We start from the raw sequence: 25,513 nt of genomic DNA, 5'->3' as shown, positions 1-25,513 counted from the left end.
GTCCCAAATACTGTCCTTTGAGCGATCTCTCAGTTTGGCTCAGGTCAGATTGTGAGGCTGATTTTGGCATGCGGAGTGCAGGGAATCTGAGCGTTAGCAGTCTTACTATTACCTATCAGTGTAATTTCAGTGAGTTAGCGGTGCGATCATTTCTTCCTGTCTCGGCTTTCCCCTCTGCAAACCCCTCCTACATATTTCGGTTTCCCTTCTTGAGCACTCGGGGCCTGGTTTTCGTGACCACTGGTATCACAGTCGGTGACGCGAAACCACAAGCGAAGCTATCGGACAGAGGGGACCCAGCCTTTGAAAGGGAGATGTATATTTGCACGTCAGGTGATCCAGTCATGTAGTCGGCTGGTCGCATATGAATGCTTCCGGCCAGTGTTGGCGATCTCAGCTAGGTAAAACTACACTACCTTGATGTGATCCTGTTTCACCATTGCATGCCCTTATTTAAATTGCCCTTGTCCTCTTTTACAATCGTTCTGCAAAATGTATTTAAGGACGGATTAAGTTTTCAAACTTTAATTTTTGATCATTTCATAGTCTTCCTTGACTATTGATTGAACCATGGTAACATCGTCAGAACTGCCATTGTCGCCTCTGCAACTAAACAGCTCGGAATATCCTGAAAATAATTTGCCGGATGAGGATTGCTCTTTAAGCATCTGCAATTCGGATGTTTCTTCGCTACAACCGCCTAATCATGTTCCTCCGTAATGAAAATTAGACCAAGGTTAGGATTTTAAAATTAGATCGGAAATCCTCTCTAGGATATTGTTCTTAATGCATCATGGAAACAAACGTTAAAAACGTTTGGACTGATGTAGTGAGTTACACAGATACAATGTGAGTAGCTTAAATTGTTATTTGGCACATACATACATCCAATATTAGCGGGCTTCTGGAAACCTTCATCCCGTTGATGCTTTAAACATAAATCATTCTTCCCCTTATAACATTGACTCGTGATAGTGGAATGTGGGTTTCGGAACCATTAAATCTCAGCATTTATCAGTGTTCGAGATGTGTCCTGTCCCGCGGGGAGTAATATTCCCCAATATCTGAGCCGAGTTCTCTTTACAACGAATGTGATGATCGAATCGGCCCTCCGCTGAAGTGCAGTCCCCGACCAGCTGAATGGGCATGTTTTTTTTTGTGTGTGCCATTTATATTCTGTCCATTTTGAATCTCTGTTTTTCGCTAGACTCCATCTTGTGGATTTTTGTTTAGTGTGTGTTGTTATTCACTCGGTGCAGCAGCAGTGAGAGTGCACGCCATGAGCACCGGGCTGACAGCTTCAGCCTGTGGAGCCGGCCTGCAAAGCTTGCGAAGTGTAACCCGGCTCTCGGGCTGTCAGAGGCTGGAATACCACATCTCTGATAAGCTGGAGAGGAACGCACGCTTTTTTTTACACTTTAAACTTCTATTTAGTCGGCGACCTCTGCATCATTTCCTCCTGCGGAGTCTCTTTAAAATTCTACTTAAATTTTACTTCGTTTAACCCTGTTGACCCAGAACAGACAAAAAACTGTTGTTTTGTAACTCTCGGTTCAGACAAAATCGGTTCTTCTATTACATCTGTTTTATTAATAAGAATTTTGCAGCAATGCAACAGTTTATAATTTCATCGTCACTTCTTAATCGGATATAACTGGCCCCATGCAAATCAGTGGCAGGTAGTGCGCCATTTGCCGAATTGTCTGCCTGCCTATTCATTCAGAAGCATTTAGTAATATCAACACTGACTAAAAATGTAGAGTAACTAGTTATGTATTATAAGGCATGGGGAGGTGACGAGACAATGCCGCAATATAAAAAATCGAAAAGTGATATAAAGTAAAGCAAAATATCAACGGGAAGCAAAAGGGATAATAAGGTGCAGGGGACATGGATCAGAGGATCCTGACTGACCATGCTGTGGACTTTTATCTCGTTGCTGAAAAAGGGTTTGAATAAACTCACTTTTAGGAATTGTGCATAATCGGGTGACGACTGGAAACTTTGTAAAGGGGTCTCCAGAATTATCACACCCCTCTCCAAAAGAGTCGCGCATTTGTTTAAAATTTCACATCGTTCAAAGGGAAAGAAACTGCATTCAAAACATGGAACAAAAAAACCGAACGTTGCATTTGACAGTTTCAGGAGGTTTCTGTATGGACCCGAATTTTAGGGTGGTAATGACACCGACAGCGTTTGCCATCTTTACTCCGCTGAAACTGACTGCAACAGTTGCAGCCCACGCACAGGTAAGTTAAAAGCAGAAACTGGGGTCAGTGATTCTACGTTTCCCCATAAGATGTCTGAAGCCCGCCCATGCTGCAATCAAGGAGAAACCCATCAATTGACAAGAACGTCCCTTTTTGAGTCTCGCTGTAACCCCACCCCCCCCCCCCCCCAAAAAAAATTACACCTTGTTGAATGAGGTGTAACCGGGTTTTTAATATCACACTAAGTTCATAATTATAGATAAACAGTTTCACTAGGTCTGAAAAACTAATTTTATGTTTGTGGAATGTCAAATTTCTCAAATGTGCATTTTAATTTTTTCAGTTTGATATTTCAGCTTCTACTTCGACCACCTGTTTAAGTCCCAATCATTTATTGTGCTCTTGGTGACCTTTTAATGAAAAGTGAAAAATTCAGTGCAGTTTACTTTCTGGTTTACTGTCTGTGAGAATACTTCAGTGCAATTGGTTGTTTACCCTGCTTGATGATATCACTGTTGTTGGATGCCTGAAGAACACTTTGGCTTGGCTCCAGATTCAAACTGACATTGAGAAAGGGGAAATCCATGCCAAAGTGGACACTAGATCTTTGTGGGCAATTTTCTTCATTATCAGTGCCAAGCAACATCATTTCACTGACTGCGAAATCCAGGCCATTATCTAAGTTGTTTGTCACTGAATTGAGTTCACTTGGGATACAGTTTTATGTAGCTGCCAGTCTGCGACAACAGATGTCAAGTTAGTTCCAGCCTAGACAGTACATAAGAACATGAGAGATAGGAGCAGGAGTAGGTCATTTGGCACAAGCTTGTTCCGCCAGTCAATAAAATCATGACTGATCTGATTATGGCCTTAACTCCACTTTCCTGCATAATCCCCATAACCCATGACTCCCTTGCAGATCAAAAATCTGTCTAACTCAGTCTTGAATATGTTCAATGATTCAGCCTCCCCTGTTCTGTGAGGTAGAGAATTCCAAAGATGAACAACTCTCTGAGGGAAGAAATTCCTCCTCATCCCCATGTTAAATGGGAGACCCCTTATTTTGAAATGGTGCCCCGAGTTCTATCTACCCTGTCAAGCTCCCTCAGAATCGTATATGTTTCAATGCGATCAGCACTCATTTTTCTAAGCCCCAGTGAGTATAGGCCCAACCTGCTCAATCTTTTCTCATAAGACAATCCCTTCGTTCCCAGAAATCAACCTAGTATTTTAATTAAAATTGTCTGTTTCCAAGTGAGACTCTGATCAGGAAAGAGCTTGGTGCAAGCATAAAGAGCTCAACTTCTGCTAAATTCGAATGGATGGGATTGGTCTTTGGCTTTAGTGAACAATGTCTGATAGCGAAACGGCAGCCTGTTTTATATGCCACCCAATTTTCCCTTCTGTTAATTCAGTCATGGCAAAGAGATGGCCACTGTTTTAATGCCCCAGCCTCATTTGCATCTGGTCAGAGAGCTGTGGCGTACCAAAGGGCTATTTGCTTGCAGCTTGGCAGATTAAGGCTGGCCAATATTGGACTTCCTTGGCCACCATAAAGGAAGGTATGTTGGGTTTTTGATCATGGGGGTGTGGGGGAATCCCGGGTTGCCAGTTTATTTCTCTTGGGTTAAGAGGAGTGTTCCTGTTTTTCCAGGCCACAAGATTAAATTATTTTTAACTACGCTAAGCCTGTTCTGCCCATGGAAATTATCTGCTCTGATTATTTTCCGCCCAGAAAGGCAATTCAAGTCTTCTGGCTGATTTGCATATTGAAACATGCCTATCGTCTGAAATTGGCTGGCGCTTTGGGTGCCAGGCTGTACTAGTCTTTTCAACTGGCCAAAGCCACATTGACCTGGTTAATGGGGTGGAAAACACTGCCAACTCAAATTTGCATCCCTTACCAACCAGTTGTCTCCAGCCAGAAAAAAGTTAAAATCGACTCAAGTTTTCCAAGAGTAATATTATGGAAATATCAAAATACTCACTTCTCCAGAACCATGGGGAGTCAGAACCTATCCCAACAGCCAAGGTACATCCAGGATGGTACACAAGGCCATCACAGGGCACACAAACTGAGGGACAGTTTACCATACTTAACCAACACGTCTTTGGACGGTAGGTGGAAACCGGAGCGCCGGGAGGAAACCCACACATACACGGGAAGAACTTGCAAACTCCACACAAACACACACCCGAGGTCAGATTCAAACCCAGGTCCCTGGAGCTGTGAGGCAGCACTGCACCAGCATGCTACCCTAAATCCAAATGCTGTGAAACAAAAATAGAAAATGCTGGAAATACTTGGCCACACAGCACCTGTGGAGGGAGAAACCGAGTTAATGTTTCAGATGACCTCTGGTTAGAACTCCTGAAATGTTAACTCTTGTTTCTCTCTCCACAGATGCTGCCTGATCTGCTGAGTATTTCCAGTATTACTAAGGGTCGCACTGGCTAAAGCAGAGCCCTATGCGTGCTCAACCAACAGCTGCCATGGTAGGTATTTTATCTTTATCTGTGCTGCATTTACTCTTACTTGATGTTGGCTGTGTAAAAGATTCAGCTTTGGGTTGAAATCAATAATTAACGATATAAGTGTTCTTTTATCATATAGCTTGACCTTCAAGGAACCTAGCCATATCAGCAGCAGACACGTTTGTCAATTATGGAGATTAAGCCAAAATTGATGACATCAGACAAAGACCCACATTTTCAAGAAAGACTTTTAATTATTTCCTATATCTATTAAATATCATCAGAATTAGCAAGGTTAGTTTGGGAGAGTGAGTCTTCGGCAGAATGCCTAAAGACGACTAATAATAATTACTATAACAAAACACTCTCAAGCGTCCTCTGACAAGATGTTCATGTGTTATATTCAAGATAAAGATATTAATGTTAATTTATATTTAACATACAGCTTCACTAGGGCAGTTTACACACCAGAATGCCTAATATACCATTTCATTTTGTTTTCCCATTTCCTTTTTGGGATGTTCACTAGATTTTGAACGTTTTATAGTAAACCTGGTTTATTTTATTTCAGCGCCTCAATAATCTTTCCAAGATTTTAATGTCCTCCGTCTGCTTTTATTCGTTTGTATTCTCTTGCTCTACTTTTGCCATTCCGTTTGCTCCGATTCTCTGATTATTTCAGAACGTTGCCAGTCTCTGTGTTGGGAAGACTGCACCGTTGACCGTCAAGACTTGGCTCCTGCCCCACAACTGGGTTCCCTACAATTGCAGGTACGTGACACTCACTATGATTAGCAAAATGCCCGCCGATTGCCAGAAAAGCAAGATGATCGATCACAAGCAGGAGATTTAGCAGCAACCAGAGGTTTGGATGTGAAAACATTCTATCATAGCCCACCAGAGAATTATAATAAAATTATCTCCGCTCCATTTGAGGTGACCACAAATAACCTTAAATTGGGCAGTGTTACTAGACCTGTTTACCTACGATTGTTTACCAGTATTACAGATGCTCAGGTTGATTTTTTTTTACAGTTTCTGGAAAATTGGAGGACCGTGGACAGTTTTATAAGCTCAATAAAGGACAATTTTTATGGAATTATAGAAGTTACAACCCAGGAAGAAGCCATTTGACCACTGGTGTTGGTGCTATTCCCCCAGATCTTTTTACATTCTTTCTTTTCAAATATTTATTCCATTCCTTTCAAAATTAAATTTTAGTTTGTATACCACAGAATCAGGAGGAAAGCTCTCCGCTGGTTGGAGTCACACCTAGCACAAAGGAAGATGGTTGTGGTTGTTGGAGGTCAGTCATCTCAGCTTCAGGACATCTTTACAGGAGTTCCTCAGCGTAGTGTCCTAGGCCCAACCACCTTCAGCTGCTTCATCAATGACCTTCCATCATAAGGTCAGAAATGGGGATATTCGCTGATGTTCAGCACCACTCGCGACTCCTCAGATACTGAAGCAGTCCATGTCCAAATGCAGCAAGACCTGGACAATACTCAGGCTTGGGGTGACAAGTGGCAAGTAGCGTTTACACCACACAAGTGTCAGGCAATGACCATTTCTAACAAGAGAGAATCCAACCATTGCCCCTTGATGTTCTATGTCATCACCATCGCTGAATCCCCCACTATCAACATCCTGAGGATTACCATTGACCAGAAACTGAACTGGACTAGCCATGTAAACACTGTGGCTACAAGAGTAGGCCAGAGGCTAGGAATAGTGCGATGAGTAACCCACCTCCTGAATCCCCAAAGCCTGACCACCATCTACAAGGCACAAGTCAGGAGTGTGATGGAATATTCCCCGCTTGCCTGGATGAGTACAGCTCCCATAACACTCAAGAAACTTGACACCATCCAGGACAAAGCAGCCCACTTGATTGGCACCACATTCACAAACATTCACTCGCTCCACCTCCGATGCACAATGGCAGCAGTGTGTGCCATCTACAAGATGCACTGCAGTGATCCACCAAGGCTCCTTCGACAGCACCTTCCAAACCCGTGACCACTACCATCTAAAAGGACAAGGGCAGCAGACACATGAGAAAACTACCACCTATAAGTTCCCCTCCAAATCACTCACCATCCTCACATGGAAATTTATTGTCATACTTTCACTGTTGCTGGGTCAGAATCCTGGAACTCCCTTCCTAACAGCTCTTTGGGCGTACCTATACCACATGGACTGCAGTGGTTCAAGAAACAGCTCACCACTGCCTTCTCAAGGGCAACTAGGGATAGGCAATAAATGCTGGCCCAGCCAGTGAAGCCCACAATCCATGAATGAATTTTTTAAAATGCCAGATGCGATGAAGTATCCTATGTATGATAGCTCTAAGCTGAAAAGGACCTTCTGCCTTTCTTGTCCCTTTTTCCACAGTGGGAATCCATTCCAGTCCCTAGTTCCCCATCAGCCTACCAGGGGAAACAGTCTTTCATTATTTACCCACAGTAAGGTCTCCAGGATTCACTCACCCCTCTACTGGCTGCTCCTTTCTTGGTAACTCTTCCCCTTACCCTGTTGAGGTGCTGCTCTTGGCTTTGTGGGAAATGTTGCATCTCATGTACACCCCATTTCTGCATCTCCATCTCAACCTCTGATCCCCAGTCTCCCAAACTCCCGGTTCCTGTGTCTCCCTCTCTACAACACCCCGTTCTCCACTCCCCATTTCAGAATGCTACCACGGTTCCTGACTTCCCCACCAGCTGGAACTTCACACAGCTGCAGCTCCTTGCAGTGGTGGTTGGATGAGATCATCGATCTGGAGGCTTCTCCAACAACAACTGGTGATGGTCGTGGAGTGGTGCGCAGTGCCAGGAAATAAATATCATTGATCTCCTGGCCTGCTTAAAGCTGCACTACCGAGACATCCCAATTCTGGCAAGTTCCCGATCTGTCTGGAAGGATTAGGGTTCCTCGCTACATTCAGACTTTCCTCTATTTTTATAAGCCTAATTTAAACTTCTCTTTCAGAAGCTAATTTTCATGCTGTGTACTATGATATCAGCATCACTGTCCATCATAGGAAAGAAGAGTTTGGAACATGGTTGGATGTAGGAAGAGGCATTTTGAGGTCCTCGTACCATCAGGAGTCAGGTGGCTAATTTGATTCAATATTTGCACTTCATCAATTTGCTGGGTAATTGCATCCTTAATCAAATTAACTCAGAACATAACTGTCAACGTCAGTAAACAGCAAAATAGTGTATCCAGTAATTAGGTTAGTTTTTCCATTGTGAGTGAAATTTACGTGGTAAAAATTAGAAACCTTGTTTATGTAACTATCTTTGAGCATTTAAATGGAATGTCACTGTTGGCTATTGTGCAATAATTTCAGTTAACATTTCAGATTTTATCACCCATATACAGAAATGATTTATGATCAATTAAAAATCATGCATAATGCTACATTTCTTTATTACTCCTAATTGCTTGAGGCAGACTTGAGCAAACAAGAAGCATGGAACTGAATAAATTGCTTTGTGTCCTGCTAGAAATTCCTTAATGGTGTGCCATGAATATATAATGAGCCTGTGGCTAGTTTATAACGGTTGTTTAACAAAAATGTCTTCCAGGTCAAGTTTCTGTTGCAGTAAATGAGAAACACCATTACAATTATTATATACTGAGCATATATATCCAAGACCAAAACTTCATTCTAAAAACTTTTCAGGATACCAATCTGTACTTGAATGCACTTTATCTTTTCAATATTTTTGGATACCAACCACATTCCTATCAAATGTTAAGACCTGAAATCTTGCTGCTGTAGTATCTCTTTTGCTCCTGGTAAATAATTTAATACAATTGATATACGTGAAAGACAAAGCTCCTCATAATATTAAGCATGCACAGTTTTGGTACTCCTCTAGTCCTCACAGGGTGCCAAGGATGTGGGAGTGGCTATTTTTCTAAGAAGGGTTTATGGGCATCTTGGAAGAAACCAGCTGTGGAAACATTATAGAATCCTTAATAGGATTGTTTGGCTAGACCCCATCAGCGGGAGACCTCATTGCCTTCCATTTCTAAATTATGTAGTTTTCAGTTGGTCCCAAGGAGCCTTGTAACTAAGTTTACTGGTATTGGAATTTATCATATCATGAATTTCTCTTTTCAGCTCTGAAAAAGTTATTATATGAATCTATCTGACTCAATGGAGCACAGTCTGACACCTTGATTGATGGTAAAATAAGTGTTTCACTAGGGGTATATCAAGTTAAACACTCCAGCTGAAATATGTAAATATGCAAGAAACAGTATAGTGTATTTTGTTTGGAAGATTTCCTCCGCTCAGCAAAGATTTATTTGATGGCACCAAATTAAAATTATGCAACAAATGACACATCATTGGACCTCTTTTAATAAGCAGATTAATTTAAACACAATTTAATTAGATCACAACAGCGATTGAAAATCAATCAGCAATCTGAGTCTGCCACTGTATTCAGTTTTCTATTTCTATTTCCTTATTATTTCCATGGACTGAACTATTGTGCAAATAGCTTGTTCCATTACTGAAATCAGTAAGTGACCTTTCACTTATCTTTGCACATGTAGGAGCTATGTTTGCTTGTAAGAAATATCCACTCTGTAGTAATCCAGATCTGCTCAGCACATGGGTTTAATACACACTAACAAATATAGTAGTTGTCCTGTTTGCTGACTACAATTACACAAGTGATACCTTAATGGATATTATCCTTAAGAGCACATACTCCAAGAAAACACTCTCTCCAAATATTATATGTAGTGCTTCAGTTGACGCATTGCACAAGACTCAATAGAAACAACACTGTAGGTGTTTCATAAATGGAAATTATGTTCAGCTGTAAATGTTAACATTTGGTTTCTGCTTGTTCAAAAGTATAATTTCACCTGCTGAAGAGAGTGTGGATTCTTCTGTGGAAAGAAAGTTAATTTTTTTTTACTTTAAAGCCCTGAGTTTCGTCTATGGAGTTTACTTGCTACATCAAACACTATGGACCTGCATACTCTACTAAGCCTATCAATCTCAAAAGGAAATCCTGAGCAACCTCAACGAAATACTCATTTCTCTATTTGTCATGAATGAAATATAATTATCTCAGGAAGAAGGACTGGAGACTCAGAACAAAATATGGTATTTGTTTAATGCTGCATTTTGGAATTATTTATTTTTCCCAAAAATATACTTTATTCATTAAAGTTGTAAAAGTACATTATGTAACAGTTCAAATTTGAAATTACATAAAGTGCAATACAGTTCAGTTTCTTTCAATAGAGCACATGAGGTGCCTCACTACACTTGCCATTACAGGTTATATTTACAATGTACATATATGTTTCATGTCAAACATTGAGTTTCTGGTGCACCAAAGAGAGTCTTTCACCAAGCTGATTGTCCTCCAATGGCAACTGATGCTTGGCTCGGTGTGAACAGCCTGCAGAAAACAGAATCCTGCGTTACAGAGCTGCGCTGAATAAGTTTCGACAAATACCATTGCATCTCTTTCAAGCCTTGATTTGCAAAAGCACATTCCAGAAGGAGATGGGTGATAGTCTGTACCCCATCTCAGCTGCCTCAAAGGCAGTGTGCAGAGGTAGTGACACTCCAGGCATGCAGGAAGGATCTGATGGGGAGGGCCCTTTTTACCATCAGCCAAGCTACATCTTGGTGCTTGTTTGAAAGTTCCAGAAATGACTTTGACAGTCTGCTCAGGGAACCATCCAACAGGATCTAGCATCTCCTTTTCCCACAGATCCTCAAGGAAGTTAAGTGCTCACCATTGCATGTAGAGCAACACCAAGAGTGCCTTGCACCTGAGAGCCAAGTTCTTAGTTGCAATGGAGAGGCAGCATCACTCCCACATACCCAGTTTCTGTTACACCATGGCTATATGCTCCTGCCAGTTTTTGATGCACCATCCTGGTGCCTCTGTACAATACCCCAGCCTCTTAACGATTAAATAAAAGCATAAAAGGATGATATTTAGTATGTCAAGTCATTGTACAGTCTCTGGCATTGCAGTTGTAGCCTATTTTTTTGGTAGACCTATCTGGAATGACACTTACAATCTTGCAAGTAACTTGAAGATTACATATTTGATGTGGCAGTTTGGAAACAACTCGATCTTCTGTCGCAAAGTCAATAATCCAATACCTGAGCCAGGCAGGTCCACAATACTCTTGGGCATTTTTGGTTGAAGTTAGGTACTCAAAATTGGTTGCAGTACCCCAGATGGGAGCAGGGTAAGGCTGCAAATCTGTTAGTGCTTTGATCCCTTGATAAAATTCCAGGTGTGTGGGCTCAGAATGCAATTTTCAAAGCATTTCCTGGCTGCAGAAATTTGAGTTCAAAATCTGCTGACTTCTCTGTATCAGGAACTCCCCATTTGTGTCTTGACCCGCTGTTTCTGGCGGTTATTGCACCTTAAACATCTTAGTCTGTCCCCCAGTGTGCATTGCGAGTGTAAAACCAGGAAACTAGGAGCTGGAGCAACCCTGGTCCTTACACCTACATAAATTAGATCACCCAGGTCTCTGGGCAACTTACAAGAATACTCAAAAAAGGTGAAAAAGCTATAGATTAACCATTTAATAGTGGAAAACAGCTAATAACAGTTTCCATCCAATTTTCCTGTCTTTAAAATAAAACCTCTTGTGTGATTTATATATGCTAATGCACTGAAGACAGCAGAAAATTTCACCTCATTTGATTTTGCTAAATTCATTAGTCTTGACAGGGTTGCTGTAAGTGGAATATTTTCCTCGGGTAGTAAAGTAATAACAGTGTAGCTGTGGGTAAACTGAAGAACCAAATTGTTAGGAGGTGCAAATCTGACTCAAAATTCCAAGGCTCCTTAGACAGCACCTTCCAAACCCACAACCACTACCACCTAGGAGAAGGGCAGCAGATAGATGGGAACACCACCAGCTGATGACCTCCAAGTCACTCACCATCCTGACTTGGAACTATATCGCCATTCCTTCACTGTCGCTGGGTCAAAACCCTGGAACTCCCTTCCTAACCACTGTGGGTGTATCTACACCACATGGACTGCAGCAGTTCAAAAAGGCAGCTCACCACCACCTTCTCAAGAGCAACTAGGGATGGGCAATAAATGCTGGCCCAGCCAGCGAAGCCCACATCTGTGAACGAATAATAAAAAAAACTACAAAGCTATTTGGGTATTGCTTCGATCACAAATGGGCATAAAAGTAATATGGAGAGGAAAAATGCCTTGAATAGGACTATGATTGCCTTAATGGGCATTGAAAAGAATTTCTAATAATGCCATGAAGAGCGAGTATCTAGTTTGTGCACAAGTGAGCCCTGGACTCTCATTCAGACTTACAGTATATTGTACAAAATAGCATAATTTCAAATAAGTACCTGTAGATGTAATCTCAGATTTATGTTGGGTTTTGGTTGATGAGGTTATGTTGTCCCCAACCAGATTCCTGCTGAATCTGAAGTATGGCAGATGGTGAATATTATTGTTGTTCCAGCCTAAAAGCCTATTCTCGGTAAGGAAGGGCCGAGATTGGACATTTACGATAAACAATTTACATTAGTTTGTGGCATTTCATTCATAACTTTAAAATGCTAACTTCAAATTAGCCATTTTTTCAAATTATTAATGAGATATTCACAGATTCAAATGAATGAATATCACTGTATACAAATATTTAAGATTAATCAAGAGTCTGGTTTCTTAGTGGGAGTTATCCCTAAAACATCGTGTTTCCAGCACTTTTCAATAATCAAATGTAAGAAGTCTCCCCAAATCTTAGTCACTATGCTTAAGTGTCACATTTCTGGAGTTTTTGTCCATTTTCCCACAAGTTTTGAGAAACAAAAGTTACTAATAAAATTTGGATTTTTAAAGTAAAATACATTGCTAGTTTTCAAAATAAAGCAGACACCCTGTGGCTAAAATGCTAATTCTCCCAAATAACTAATGAAGAATGGATTAACTTGTCTTTGTAATCAATAATCACCTTGCACTCATTATGTTGGCAAGTTTCTGCTCCCAAGTACAAAAGCAAAATACTGCAGATGCTGGAAATCTGATATAAAAACAGAAAATGCTGGAAATACTCAGCAGGTCAGGCAGCGTCCATGGAGAGAGGGGGAGTTAACCTTTCCGGCCGATGACCCTTCAGAACTGTTCTGGTAAGCCTTCTCTTCTAGTATTGAATGCATGGAGATAAAAACAAAGACAAGAGTCAGTCAGCACCAGCAAAGGTTGCCACCTTTTTATATTAAATGGAAAACTGTATGGACAAGCTTTTGCCAGGCTCGAGGGTATGCAGGAGTTGTCAAACAAAGCAATCGACTGACTAGGAGAAGTGTACTGTTATGTGAGGGCAAATATTGATTGGATTCATTTAAAATCAATCAATAACTTGCCCTTTACAGTCATTAAATGGCATAACAATTTCTATCTAGCTTGGCCTCACCAGGTCTGCCTTAGCAAGCATTGAAGTGGCATGCGAAAGAAACAAATATCTAATTCAGATCACAAATGGACACTATTGTTAGCCCCTGGGTTATGTTGTTCTTTAGTTAGATTTTGGGTAGCTCAAGCACAATCCTGAATGTAAGACACTCAGTTTATTTATGAGAGCAACCGGCAAAGTTTTATCTGAGAGACTGTCCAAAGCAGACCCTTAGCTTATAACACTAGTTTTATGAACTTTTTGGCCATCCATTTCTAATATCACAGGGAGAGAATATAAGAACATCTAACAATGAAAAATATAATAATGAATAATCAGCATTGATTTCAAAAGCAAAAGTTTTGTTTGACCAACCTTATTGAATTTTTGAAGAAGTTAATAGAGAGAGTAGACACAGGTAATGTAGTAGAGATAATTTATCCAAATTTTCAAAATGCCTTTTATAAGGTGCCCATAACAGATTAATGAAAAAGGTCAGAGAATGTGCAGTCAGGGAAAAAATGGCAAAATGGATTACTAGCTGTCTTCAAGACAGAAAGCGGAGAGTGGGGAATAAAGGGTAGTTATTTAGAGTGACAGAAGGTGGGAAGCGATCTTTCACAAGGATCAGTACTGGGACCATTGCTGTTCACAAGTTACGTTAACGATTTGGACCTTGGAATCAAAAGTACAATTTCTAAATTTGTGGGTGACACCAAATTGGGGAGGATCATAAATTTTGAGGAAGAATGCAACAAATTACAGGAGGACATTAATAAACTTGCAGAATGGACAAATAATTGGCAAATGAAGTTCAAGATAGATAAATGGAGTTCTTTGAGGGATGCTGTGCTCCACACATCTGGAGAAGCCAAGCTCGGGAGATCTGGCAAGAAGTGCAGAGCAGCGTCAAGGTATTGAAAAGTTAGAGCAGAATGAAAATCCAACAATGATTGCCATTTTAGAAGATCTGGGCTATTAGCATACATATAAATGAACTCCTTAATTTAGCCTGTAGGCATTAGTATAACAATATATTTCACTTTTTAGTAACTTGAATATTGTCAAAAAGAGAGACGTTACCAAAGCTTTTTGTCTTGCACTCATCAAGACAAATGCAAGAAAGCCAAATTCAAACATTCACAACAATTTATACTATAGGCAAAAATGGTGCTGATTGGTTGGTAAGTTGACTCTGATTGGTTAAGGCGTTGTGATGGAGAAAGCAACAGGGAACTATAGGTTCCTCAAGCTTCTGGGTAATTCAAAAAAAGTGCAAGACTTGAACATACTCCTTTAGTTTGCAGAAAATGGGTCCCTGCATATGAATGTATGTCGCTTCTAGCAAGCATAAATGAGCCACGTTATAATCTTAACTGATTATCTTAAACTGGTTCTTACTGTAGCTATTAGTGTACTTAGGATTGTTCAGAAGGGGCTGCCCAATTGCAGAATCACATCTAACAGTAGACATTTTCATTTGAGTTTTGCAAGTGCAGGTCACTTGAGTACAGACTACTTTGCCTATTACAAACAACCAAAGGAACATGTTATTTGATACGATCAGCCAATCATTGGGAAATACAGCTTCCTGTACCTGACATTGCACCAGCACTGAAATTCATACATAATGTTGCTCAATTGTGTGGCAAGCATAATGTCTTTTTGGACTGATGGCAGCATCCTGTTAGCAGAAAGTACCACTTGTGTAGCCACTTCATAGTAACTGTGAAATGGCTCCCCATTTCTTGCTCTATGGCAACGCCTCGGCCAATCAGAGTTGACTTGTTGGCCAATCAGAGTTGACTTGCCAACCTATCAACACCTTTTTTCTCCAGTAGTATAAATTGTTGTGATCATTTGAAATTTGGCTTTCTTGTGTTTGTAGTGATGAGTGCAAGACGTAAAGCTTTAGCAACATGTCTCTCTTTTCAGCAATATCATATTTACTGCTTTTTGGAGTAGACAAAAGAATATGGTGCGAATGACACATAATCTCTAGTTTATTATGCCATCGTTGCGGGGTAATTCTTGGCTCCATGGAGTGTTTTCAGCTCATAGCGTATGAAGATGCAGTGATTGGTTTATGCAAGACTTGCTCTGGTTATGAAAATTACGTGTTTGCCATGACCACACAAGTTATAAGCAATGAGAAAAAACCTGAACTCTGACTAAACTAGATCAAGATGTTTCCATTAATTGATTGGAAAAAAATGAACTTTGGAACTGTTTTTCAATCTGAGACCAATGTTTGCAGATGTGGCCTTTTTAAAATGGCAATAAGCCCCAAGATACAGAAAACAAAACATGTATATGAGGTGTTAATAAGGAAAACAGTTGTAGAAAGACTAGGATGAGTATGTAAAATTAAGAAAAATAATGGGGAAAATGGAAGCTCAATGGAAGCAGAGGCATTGTTTGAAATTCATATTTTTTGGTTTGTATCTGTAGGTTTATGCTAGTTATAATTTTTATGGTATTTAAAATATCAATGTTGCTCTAATATTAATGTTTGTTTCTGCGTCATATTGTTCAAGGTAAAAAAAAGTTACATTAAATCTTTGCACATGGTTTTCTCTGTAACCACTGGAATAGCTTTTAGTTTGTGATAGATTGAAAGTGAATTGGTGGATGGGTTACATTTTGCCATCTCCTACATCCAAATAATGGAGGAGAGCAAGCTCATAACTCCCAATCTCGGGGAGGGGTGGGGATCGTACCCAGGAGTTATCACAGAAGATACGCTGAAGTCCCCCTGAAAGTCCCCACACAAGTACTGCATGGGAATTGCCTGGGAAGTTTAAACTTCTGATGAACAATTACCCTGCATTTGGAACCATCTGATACTCCGATTTAAATTGCAGAGGTCGGATGGTTCCAATTGTCTTACAGGAATAGTTACCCAGGAAAAGTTAGAAGTATTAAAACCACTTCTAACTCCTGGGTAACTAGTACTGATTCCCCCCAAACTCCCAAACCCCTCCCCGTCTACCCACCTGACCAACTACCCCTACCGCCGCCCCCCCCCGACTACCCTCCTGAACCCCCAAATACTTCCCAATTACCCCAACCTCCAACTCCCTGACTGCTCCCAACCCCACACTGACCACTCGACCCCACCGAACCTTCCTACCATCCCCATCCCTCACGATCAGCCTGCCTCTGTCACTGACCACCACCCGCCCCCCCCCCCCTCCCTCAACTCACCCACTTACGTTATCCACTTACCTTCTCCTTGGCGTCTCAAAGTTGCTGGGGCCCTTACATTTACCAGCTTTACAGCGGCTAGCGCTGTAAAAAGGGGGTGTGACTTCCTTTCCTCCGACTACACTGCACAGAAGGCCTAGGGAACCCACTGCACAGCACATTTCTCATCCAGTCTGAGTCAGAAAGCCGGGTGAGGAAGGTTCTCGACTGAGGTAGGAAAAAAGGAACAGAGTGGGAATCCTACTGTGATTGCCACTCCTCAGAAGTTCTGGCCCATACTTTTCTGGATAGGTACCTATTTTTAAAGACAGTATATAAAAAACCTCTGGACAATACAAATACAGGATACTTTTTTTTAGAAGCGTGCTTACCTTTGTTAATTTTGTTTACATTTTTATAATCGGCAAATTGTTCGAATTATCATATTTTAAAATATGCAAAGTTCATACCAATATGCATAGAACGCGAGGTTAACCTTAAAAACCACATATCAATATAATGCCTTTAACATAATGAAATGTCCAAAGGCGCTTCACAGGAGCATAATAAAGCAAAGTATGGCACCGAACCAGATAAGGAGGTAACCAAAAGCTTAGTCAAAGAAGTAGGTTTTGAGAAGTGTCTTAAAGGAGAAAAGCAAGATAGACGGACAGTGAAGTGCAGGGAGGGAATTCCAGAGTTTGGGGCCTAGGCAGCTAAAGGCTACCAGCGGTGGAGAAGTTATCATTGGAAATGCATAAGAGACTAGAATTCGAGGACTGTAGATATTTTGGAGGGTTGAAAGGTTGGAGGAGATTACAGGGATGTGGAGAGATGAGGCCATGGAGGAATTTGAAATCAGGATGAGAATTTTGAAATCAAGATGTTGCTCGACTAACAGCCATTATAGGTCAGAGAGCACAGAGATGATCGGAGAATGGGACTTGCTGTGAGTTAAGACATGGGCAGCAGAGTTTTGGAGGACCTCAAGTTTACAGAGGATAGAATATAGGAGACCAGCCAAGAGTGTTTTGAAATAGTCAAGTCAAGAGTAACAAAGGCATGGATGAGGGTTTCAGCAACAGGTGAGCTGACACAGGGGCGAAATTGAGCGATGTTATGGAGGTGGAAATAGACAGTCATTGGTGAGGGCACAAATATGAGGTTGAAAGCTCAATTCAGGATCAAATGTGACACCAAGGTAGAGACTGGCTTAATCTCAGACTGTTGTGAGGGAGAGGAATGGAGTTGGTAACTAGGGAATGAAGCTTGGCGTGGAGACCAAAAATGATGGCTTCATTCTCCCAAAATGTAATTGGAGCAAATTTATGCTCATCAGATACTGGATGTCTGTTAAACAGTCTGATAATTTAGCAGCAGTGGAGAAGTCAGGAGAGATGGTGGTGAAGTAGAGCTGGGTGTTGTCAGCATGCATGTGAAACCTAACACCAAACCTTTGGATAATGTCGCCAAGAAGCAGCATGTGTGAGAAATAAGAGGAGGCCAAGGATAGATCCTTGGGGATTACCAGAGGTAACGATGTGGGAGCAGGAGGAGAAGCCATTGCAAGTGATTCTCTGGCTACGATCAGATAAATAAGAATGGAACCAAGTGAGAGCAGACCCATCCAGTTAGACGACAGTGAAAAGGCATTGGAGGAGGATGGTAGTCAACCATGTCAAAGGCTGCAGAGAAATTGAGAAGGATGAGGAAGGAAAGTTTACCTCTGTCACAGTCACATAGGGTGTCATGTGTGACTTTGACAAGAGCCATTTTAGTGCTGTAGCAGGAACAGAAGCCTGATTGGAGGGTTTCAAATATAGACTTCTGGCAAAGATGGGACCAGATTTTGGAGACAACAACATGTTCAAGGACTTTGGGGAGGAATGGGAGGTTGAAGATGGGATGGTAGTTTGCAAGGGTGGTGGATCAAGGATGAGGGGTGAAAGCAGATTTAAAAGCAAGAGGGACAACACTGGAAGAGAGAAAACCATTTACAGTATTGGCTAACATAGGGGTTAGGAGCAGAAGTTGGGTGATCAGATTAGTGAGAATAGGATAGAGAGAACAGGAGATGGGACTCATGGACAAGATAAGTTCGGAGAGGTCATGATGGGAGATAGGAAAGAAACCAGAGAAAGATGTGTGTTCAGAGCTCAGGCATGGAGAAGCATTAAAGGAAGGAGGGAGATGGTGGCAGTGGCATAGTGGTATTGTCGCTGGAGTAATAAACCAGACAGAACAATGCTCTGGGGACCTGAGATTGAATCCCACCATGGCCAATGGCAGAATTTGAATTCAATAAAAATCTGAAATTAAAAGTCCAATGATAACTATGACAACATTGTTGATGGTAAAGAAACCCATCTGGTTCACCGATGGGAAGGAAATCTGCCATCCTTACCTGTGACTCCAGACCCACAGCAATGTGGTTGGCTGTTAAATGCCCTCTGAAATGGCCTTTTAGTCACTCAGTTGTGTCCAACTGCTCCAAAGTCTATAAGGAATGGAACCAGAAAGACCACTCAGCCTCAATTTAGGCACTAGAAACAGTAATGGCAAACTCAGCCCTGTCAACCATGCAAAGTCCTCCATACTAAAATTAGGGACTTATGCCAAAATTGGGGGAGCTGTCTCACAAACTAGTCAAGCAACAGCCTGACATAGTCGTACTCACACGTTACAGATAATGTCCTGAAAACTACAATCAACATCCCAGGACAGACACAGCAGAGTTGTCGGCACAGTGCTATACAGTCAGGAGGGAGTTGTCCTGGGAGTCTTCAACATTGACTCCTGACCTCATGAAGTCTCATGGCATCAGGTCAAACATGGGCAAGGAAACTTCCTCCCGATTATCACGTACACCACCCACCACCCCCCACCCCCCTCTCCTCAGCTGATGAATCAGTACTCCTCCATGTTCAACACCATTTGGAAGAAACACTGAGGGTGGCAAGAGTTCAAAATGTACTCAGGGTGGGGGACTTCAATGCCCATCACCAAGAGTGGCTCGGTAGCACCACTACTGCCTGAGGTGGCAAGTCGAAACGGACATAGCTGCTGGACTGGATCTGCTGCAGGTGGTGAGGGAACCAACAAGAGGGAAAAACATACTTGACCTCATCCTCACCAATCTGCGTACCGCAGATGCATTTGTCCATGACAGTATCGGTAAGACTGACCACCATACAGTTCTTGCAAAAACAATGTCCCATCTTCACATTGAGGATACCCTCCATCATGCTAAATAAGACAGATTTTGAACAGATCTAGCAACACAAGACTGGGCATCTATGAGGTGCTGTGGGCCATCAGCAGTAGCAGTATTGTACTCAACCACAACCTGTAACCTCATGGCCTGGCATATTTGCCACTCTACCATTACCACCAAACCAGGGAATCAACCCTGGTTCAATGAAGAGTGCAGGAGGGCATGCCAGGAGCAGCACCAGGCATACCTAAAACTGAGATGTCGACCTGATGAAGCTGCAACACAGGATTAGCTGCATGCCAAACAGCGTAAGCAGCATGCGATAGACAGAGCTAAATAATCCAACGGATCAGATCTAAGCCTTGCAGTCGTGCCACTTCCAGTCGTGAATGGTGGTGGACAATTAAAGAACTCACTGGAGGAGGAGACTCCACAATTATCCCCATCTTCAGTGATGGTGGAGCCCAGCACATCAGTGCAATGGGCAAGACTGAAGAATTCGCAACAATCTTCAGCCAGAAGTGCCAAGTGGATGATCCATCTCGGTCTCCTCTGGAGGTCCCCAGCATCACAGATGCCAGTCTTCAGCCAGTTCAATTCACTCCAATATGAAGAAATGGTAAAGGCACTGGATATTGCAAAGACTACGGGCAATACTGCTGAAGACTTGTGCTCCAGAGCTTGCCGCACCCCTAGCCAAGATATTCCAGTACAGCTACAACACTGGTATCTACCCAGCAATGTGGAAAATTGCCCAGCTATGTCCTGCACACAAAAAGCAGGACAAATCCAACCCAGCCAACTACTGCCCCATCAGTCTACTTTTGATCATCAGTAAAGTGATGGAAGGGGGCATCAGTGCTATCCAGTGGCACTTGCTTAGCAATGCCCATTCACTGAAGCTCAGTTTAGGTTCCAGCAGGGTCACTCAGCTCCTGACCTCATTACGGCCTTGGTTCAAACATGGGCAAAAGAGCTGAACTTTAGAGGTGCGGTGAGAGTGATTGCCTTTTACATCAAGGCAGCATTTGACTATGTGGCATCAAGGAGCCCAGCAAAACTGGAGTCAATGGGAATCAGGGAGAAAACTCTCCGCTGGTTGGACTCATACCTAGCACAAAGGAAGATGGTTGTGGTTGTTGGAAGTCAATCACCTCCGTTCCAGGACATCACTGCAGTGGTTCCTCAGTGTAGTCTCCAAGGCCCAACCATCTTCAGTCGCTTCATAAATGACCTTCCTTCATAAGGTCAGAAGTGGGGATGTTCGCTGATGATTGAACAATGTTCAGCACCATTCATGACTCCTCAGATACTGAAGCAGTCCATGTCCAAATGCAGCAAGGCCTGTACAATATGCAGGCTTTTGCTGACAAGTTACAAGGAATATTCACACCACACAAGTGTCAGGCAATGACCATCTCCACCAAGAGAGAATCTAACCATCACCTGTTGCCATCCAATGGCATTACCATCACTGAATCCCCCATTATCAATATCCTAGGGGTTATCATTGACCAGAAACTGAAATGGACTAGCCATATAAATACTGTGGCTACAAGAACAGGTCAGAGGCTTGGAATCCTGCAGTGAGTAACTCATCTCCTGACTCCCCAAAACCTGTCCACCATCTACAAGGCACAAGTCAGGAGTGTGATGGAATACTCTCCACTTGCCTGGATGAGTGCAGCTCCAACAACATTCAAGAAGCTTGACACCATCCAGGACAAAGCAGTCCGCTTGATTGGCACCCCACCCACAAACATTCACCCCCTTCACCACTGGTGCACAGTAGCAACAGTATGTACCATCTACAAGATGTGCTGAAGGAACTCACCAAGTCCCCTGAGACAGCACCTTCCAAATCTACAAACACTACCATCTAGGACACATGGGAACACCACCACCTGGAAGTTCCCCTCCAAGCCACTCATCATCATGACTTGGAAATATATTACCGTTGCTTCACTGTCGCTGGGTCAAAATCCTGGAACTCCCTCCCTAACAGCACTGTGGATGTACCTACAACAAAGGGACTGCAGCGGTTCAAAAAGGCAACTCACCACCAGCTTCTCCAAGGAAATTAGGGATGGGCAATAAATTGTGGCCTAGCCAACAATGCCCTGACCCAATGAATGAATGAAAAATAGTTTGACCAGGTGGGTGAGTAAACGGAGTAATGTGGCAGAGGCAGCTGATCGATTGTCCCAATCTTTGTGACAAAGAAGCTCAAGAACTTGCACTTATTATTGGAGGTGAGGTTAGAGGGGAAAGGGATTAAAGAAAATAGTCTGCAGTAGAGAAAAGAAGCTGGGGATTAACTTTTCATTGATCCTGGAATAGTGAGCAGTTTTAGCAGATGAGAATACAAACCGGTAGTGTTTTAAGTGGTCCAACCAGATCTGGAGTTGGATGGCTAAACCAACTGTCCACCATATCCTTTCTGGTCTGCATCCCAGGGTCTTGAATGAGCAGAGATAATGGCCGTACCGGGCGAACAGCCAGTGTTAGAGAGAGTAGGTTTCACTGGGGGACAAGGGCATCCAAGTTGGAGGTGAAGGCATGGTTGAATAAATCAGTAGCTGTAGAAATGTTGTGGTGAACAGAGAGCCAAATGCTAGATAGTTGACTGAACTAGATTTTTTTAAAAAGCTGGAAATTTCCTCAGAGCTGACCAGCCGTAATTTTGCTGGTCCTGCAGCAGAAACCCTTTTTACTTGACTGAATGGGGTTTCTGCTGCATTTTCAATGAAGTTATGCTGGCATGGCAGATCCAGCTGCAAGATTGCTCAGGATCTTGCTGGGTCAGTGCCTCTCATGACATGCCCCATTAGTTAGATATTTTTCTGTGGCCTTCAGCCCAACAATTTTTTTGCATCCTAATTTTCTGCAAGTGCAGATTGTTAACCATGTGATGAGGGCAACTCAGCATTTGGTATCTCCTGAATGTTGGGACCAACTGTCTCCTTAAATAATCAGGTTGAAGGATGAGAAAGAAATAGAGGAGGGTGAATTGGAGTCAAATCAGAAATAGAACGAGAAATGGAGAGGGACAGAAAGGTTGGACTAAAAGATGGAGAAAATAAAAAAGAAACATAAAAAAGATATAAAATTTTGCATTTTTAAAATACAAAAAGAACAATGAAGGAATGCAACCCCTCAGTTTAAATTGTTCAATTTCTGAGTCAGAGAGGTTGATTGGCAGTCATTAATAATTTTCTCAGGTTAAGATACTTACACTCAATGTTCCCCTTAATCAACCATCTTGCATGGTCACGCAGCAGCCTGGAAGGTGCCACGCAGGCCTTGTTCCATGTTAAACACTTTGCTTGTGAAGACACATAGAAAACATTGACCATGCACAAGAAAGCTTTGAAGGGAATGTTGCTTACACACTTAATAGCAAGATTTAAGTAACTTTGGCAGATTTTATGGGCAATCAATGTGCAAATCCAGTAAATTCTTAAAAATAACAAGGAGGCTAAGGGCAAGATGCCTTTTGCTTGAGGCAAATGGCAGAATGGCGTAAATCAATAAGCACGTTCTGGAGAACACGCTTATCATTTGCAACTCTCAGCATATACCTTGATCTCTCAATGCCCTGAATTTGCTGACCAATTTGCACATTAATAATGTAATGGCGCACAATGTTATTTTCAAGCAAGTTCCAGCCGAATTATCTCCCTAGCAATATGGATATTGAATTTTGTCTACAGTCCACCAACAGATGGTGCTATGTTTGTTCAGGTTTCAGGGAAGCAACATTAAATGTCAGTAGATGCAGTTGAAAATATTGCAGATTCTGTTTTAATTCCCAGGAGATTTTTTTTGTTTTGTTTTCTGGATGTAGAAGACACTGCCATGATCATATTTCTTTCATATGGGTATCAGCCATGGTCTCAGTTGGTACCACCCTTGCCTGAGTCAAAAGATTCTGGCTTTAAGTCCAAATCCAGGACTTGAAAACAAAACTCCGGGCTGACACTCCAGTGCAGTATAGAGGGAGTGTTGCACTGTTGAAGGTGCCTTCTTTTGGATGAGATATTAAACCAAGGCCCAGTACACCCTCTCAGATAGACATAAAATAATTCCATTGCACTATAAAAGCCAGGGAAATATCCCTGGTGCCCTGACCAATGTTTATCCCTCAGTTAACATTACAAAAACAGATAACCTGATCATTATCATATTGCTATTTGTGGGAGTTTGCTGTGCACAAATTAGCTGCCATCTTGCCTACATTACAACATTAATGAGATGTCAAAAGTACATTATTGGCCATAAAATGCTTTGGACACCCTGTGGTTGTGAAAGGTGATATATAAATGCAAGTCTTCCTTTTTTTATTGCCTTTCCTTAGGTACCCTGGGAAGGTGGTGGTGGGCATTCTTGAGCTGCGGCAGTCTTTCTAATGATGATGCTCCACAATTACAGTCAGGTAGGGAATTCCATGATTTTTGGCCCAACAACAATGAAGGAATAATGATGATGTCCAGGTCGGAAATTAGGAGGTGATAGTGCTTCCATGACATAGCTGCTCTAATCTTTCTTCACGTTAGAAGTCACTGAGCTGAAAGGTGGTGTTGAAGTTAGCTGCAATTGCTCCAATGCACCCTTTGAATAATGTATCTTGTAACTACAGTGTGCCAGTGATAGAATAGATGGCAGTTTCCCAAGGTCTTTCTTTCTGGCTCAGCTGTGTCTCCCCAAACACTTTTGAGACACATGACCCAACCAGGGTTGCTGCAGATCAAGTATCAGATACAGATATTATAGTGAGATAAAGTAACTAATTGATATAAATTTACTGTGCACTGTAAATACCAATTAGTTTTTGCTCCCCTTAATGTAATAGTCGTTTCATTCGCCACTCCAAACTCCGTTCCCTAGTTACTGACTCCATCCCTCTCCCTGGCAACAGATCGAGATTAAACTAGTCTGTTTGCAACCTTGGGCCTGGATTTTTGCCACAACAGAGAGGCTTTGCATCATGGTGAAAATCCCAAAAATGACTGAAAATTCTAAGTCCCTCCCCTGAACACGGCATTCCCCACCCTCATGGGGGTGGGCCTAGAATCGGACATGAGTTTGCGCATGTGTGATTCATGGAGGCAGCTAGCATTAAAATTACCTCACGTTCACACCATTACTAAGACCACCTATTTCCACCTCCATAACATCTCCCAATTTTGCATGCACCCACCGGCTCAGCTCATCTGCTGCTGAAACCCTGATTCATGCCTTTGTTACCTCTGGACCTGACTTCCAAAGCGTTCCTGGCTGGTTTCCCACATTCTACCCTGCCTGTGTCTTATGTCCAGGAAGTGCTGTTCAGCTATCACCCCTGAGCTCACTGATTTCATTGGCCAGTAGAGCAACATTTTGATTTTGAAATTCTCATCCTTGTTTTCAAATCCCATGACCTTACACCTCCCTTTCTTCAGCCCCACAACCCTCTAAGATATCTGTGCTCCATAATTCCGGTCTCATGAGAATCCCCCATTTTAATTGCTCCACCATTGGTGTCTGCACCTTCAGTTGCCTTGGCCCTAAGTTCTGGAATACCCTCCCTACACTTCTCAACCTCCCTACCTCACATTCCTCCTTTAAGCCACTTGTTAGAACCTGCTTGATCAAAGATTTTGTCATCTTTCCTAATATCTCTTTATGTGGCTCAGTGTCATATTTTGTTTTATAATTTTTTTCTATTCATTCACAGGATGTGAGCTTCGCTGGCTGAGTCAGCTTTAATTGCCATCCCTAATTGCCCTCGAGAAGGTGGTGGTGAGCTGTCTCCTTAAACTGCTGCAGTCCATGTGGTATAGGTACACCCACTGTGCAGTTATGGAGGGAGTTCTAGGATTTTGACCCAGCGACAGTGAAGGAATGACAATATATTTCCAAGTCAGAATGGTGAGTGACTTGGAGCGGAACTTCCAGGTAGTGGTGTTCCTATCTATCTGCTGCCCTTGTCCTTCTAGATGGTAGTAGTCGT

The 25,513-nt window shown here is 42.2% G+C and overlaps 1 long non-coding RNA gene across 1 annotated transcript; it reads left to right on the top strand.

Annotated features, from left to right (window-relative positions):
* Positions 1–241: 241 nt before the first annotated feature.
* LOC121280857 lies at positions 242–25,288 on the top strand. Its single transcript, XR_005943725.1, has 6 exons — positions 242–401; positions 4,615–4,706; positions 5,368–5,456; positions 9,636–9,819; positions 23,879–23,956; positions 25,238–25,288. It is a non-coding gene; the product is annotated as an uncharacterized LOC121280857 (long non-coding RNA).
* The last annotated feature ends 225 nt before the right edge of the window (positions 25,289–25,513 follow it).

Source organism: Carcharodon carcharias, chromosome 8 (genome assembly GCF_017639515.1).
Source record: "Carcharodon carcharias isolate sCarCar2 chromosome 8, sCarCar2.pri, whole genome shotgun sequence".
In the NCBI taxonomy this organism is placed as follows: Eukaryota; Metazoa; Chordata; class Chondrichthyes; order Lamniformes; family Lamnidae; genus Carcharodon; species Carcharodon carcharias.
This window is presented reverse-complemented; position numbering and strand designations above follow the sequence as displayed.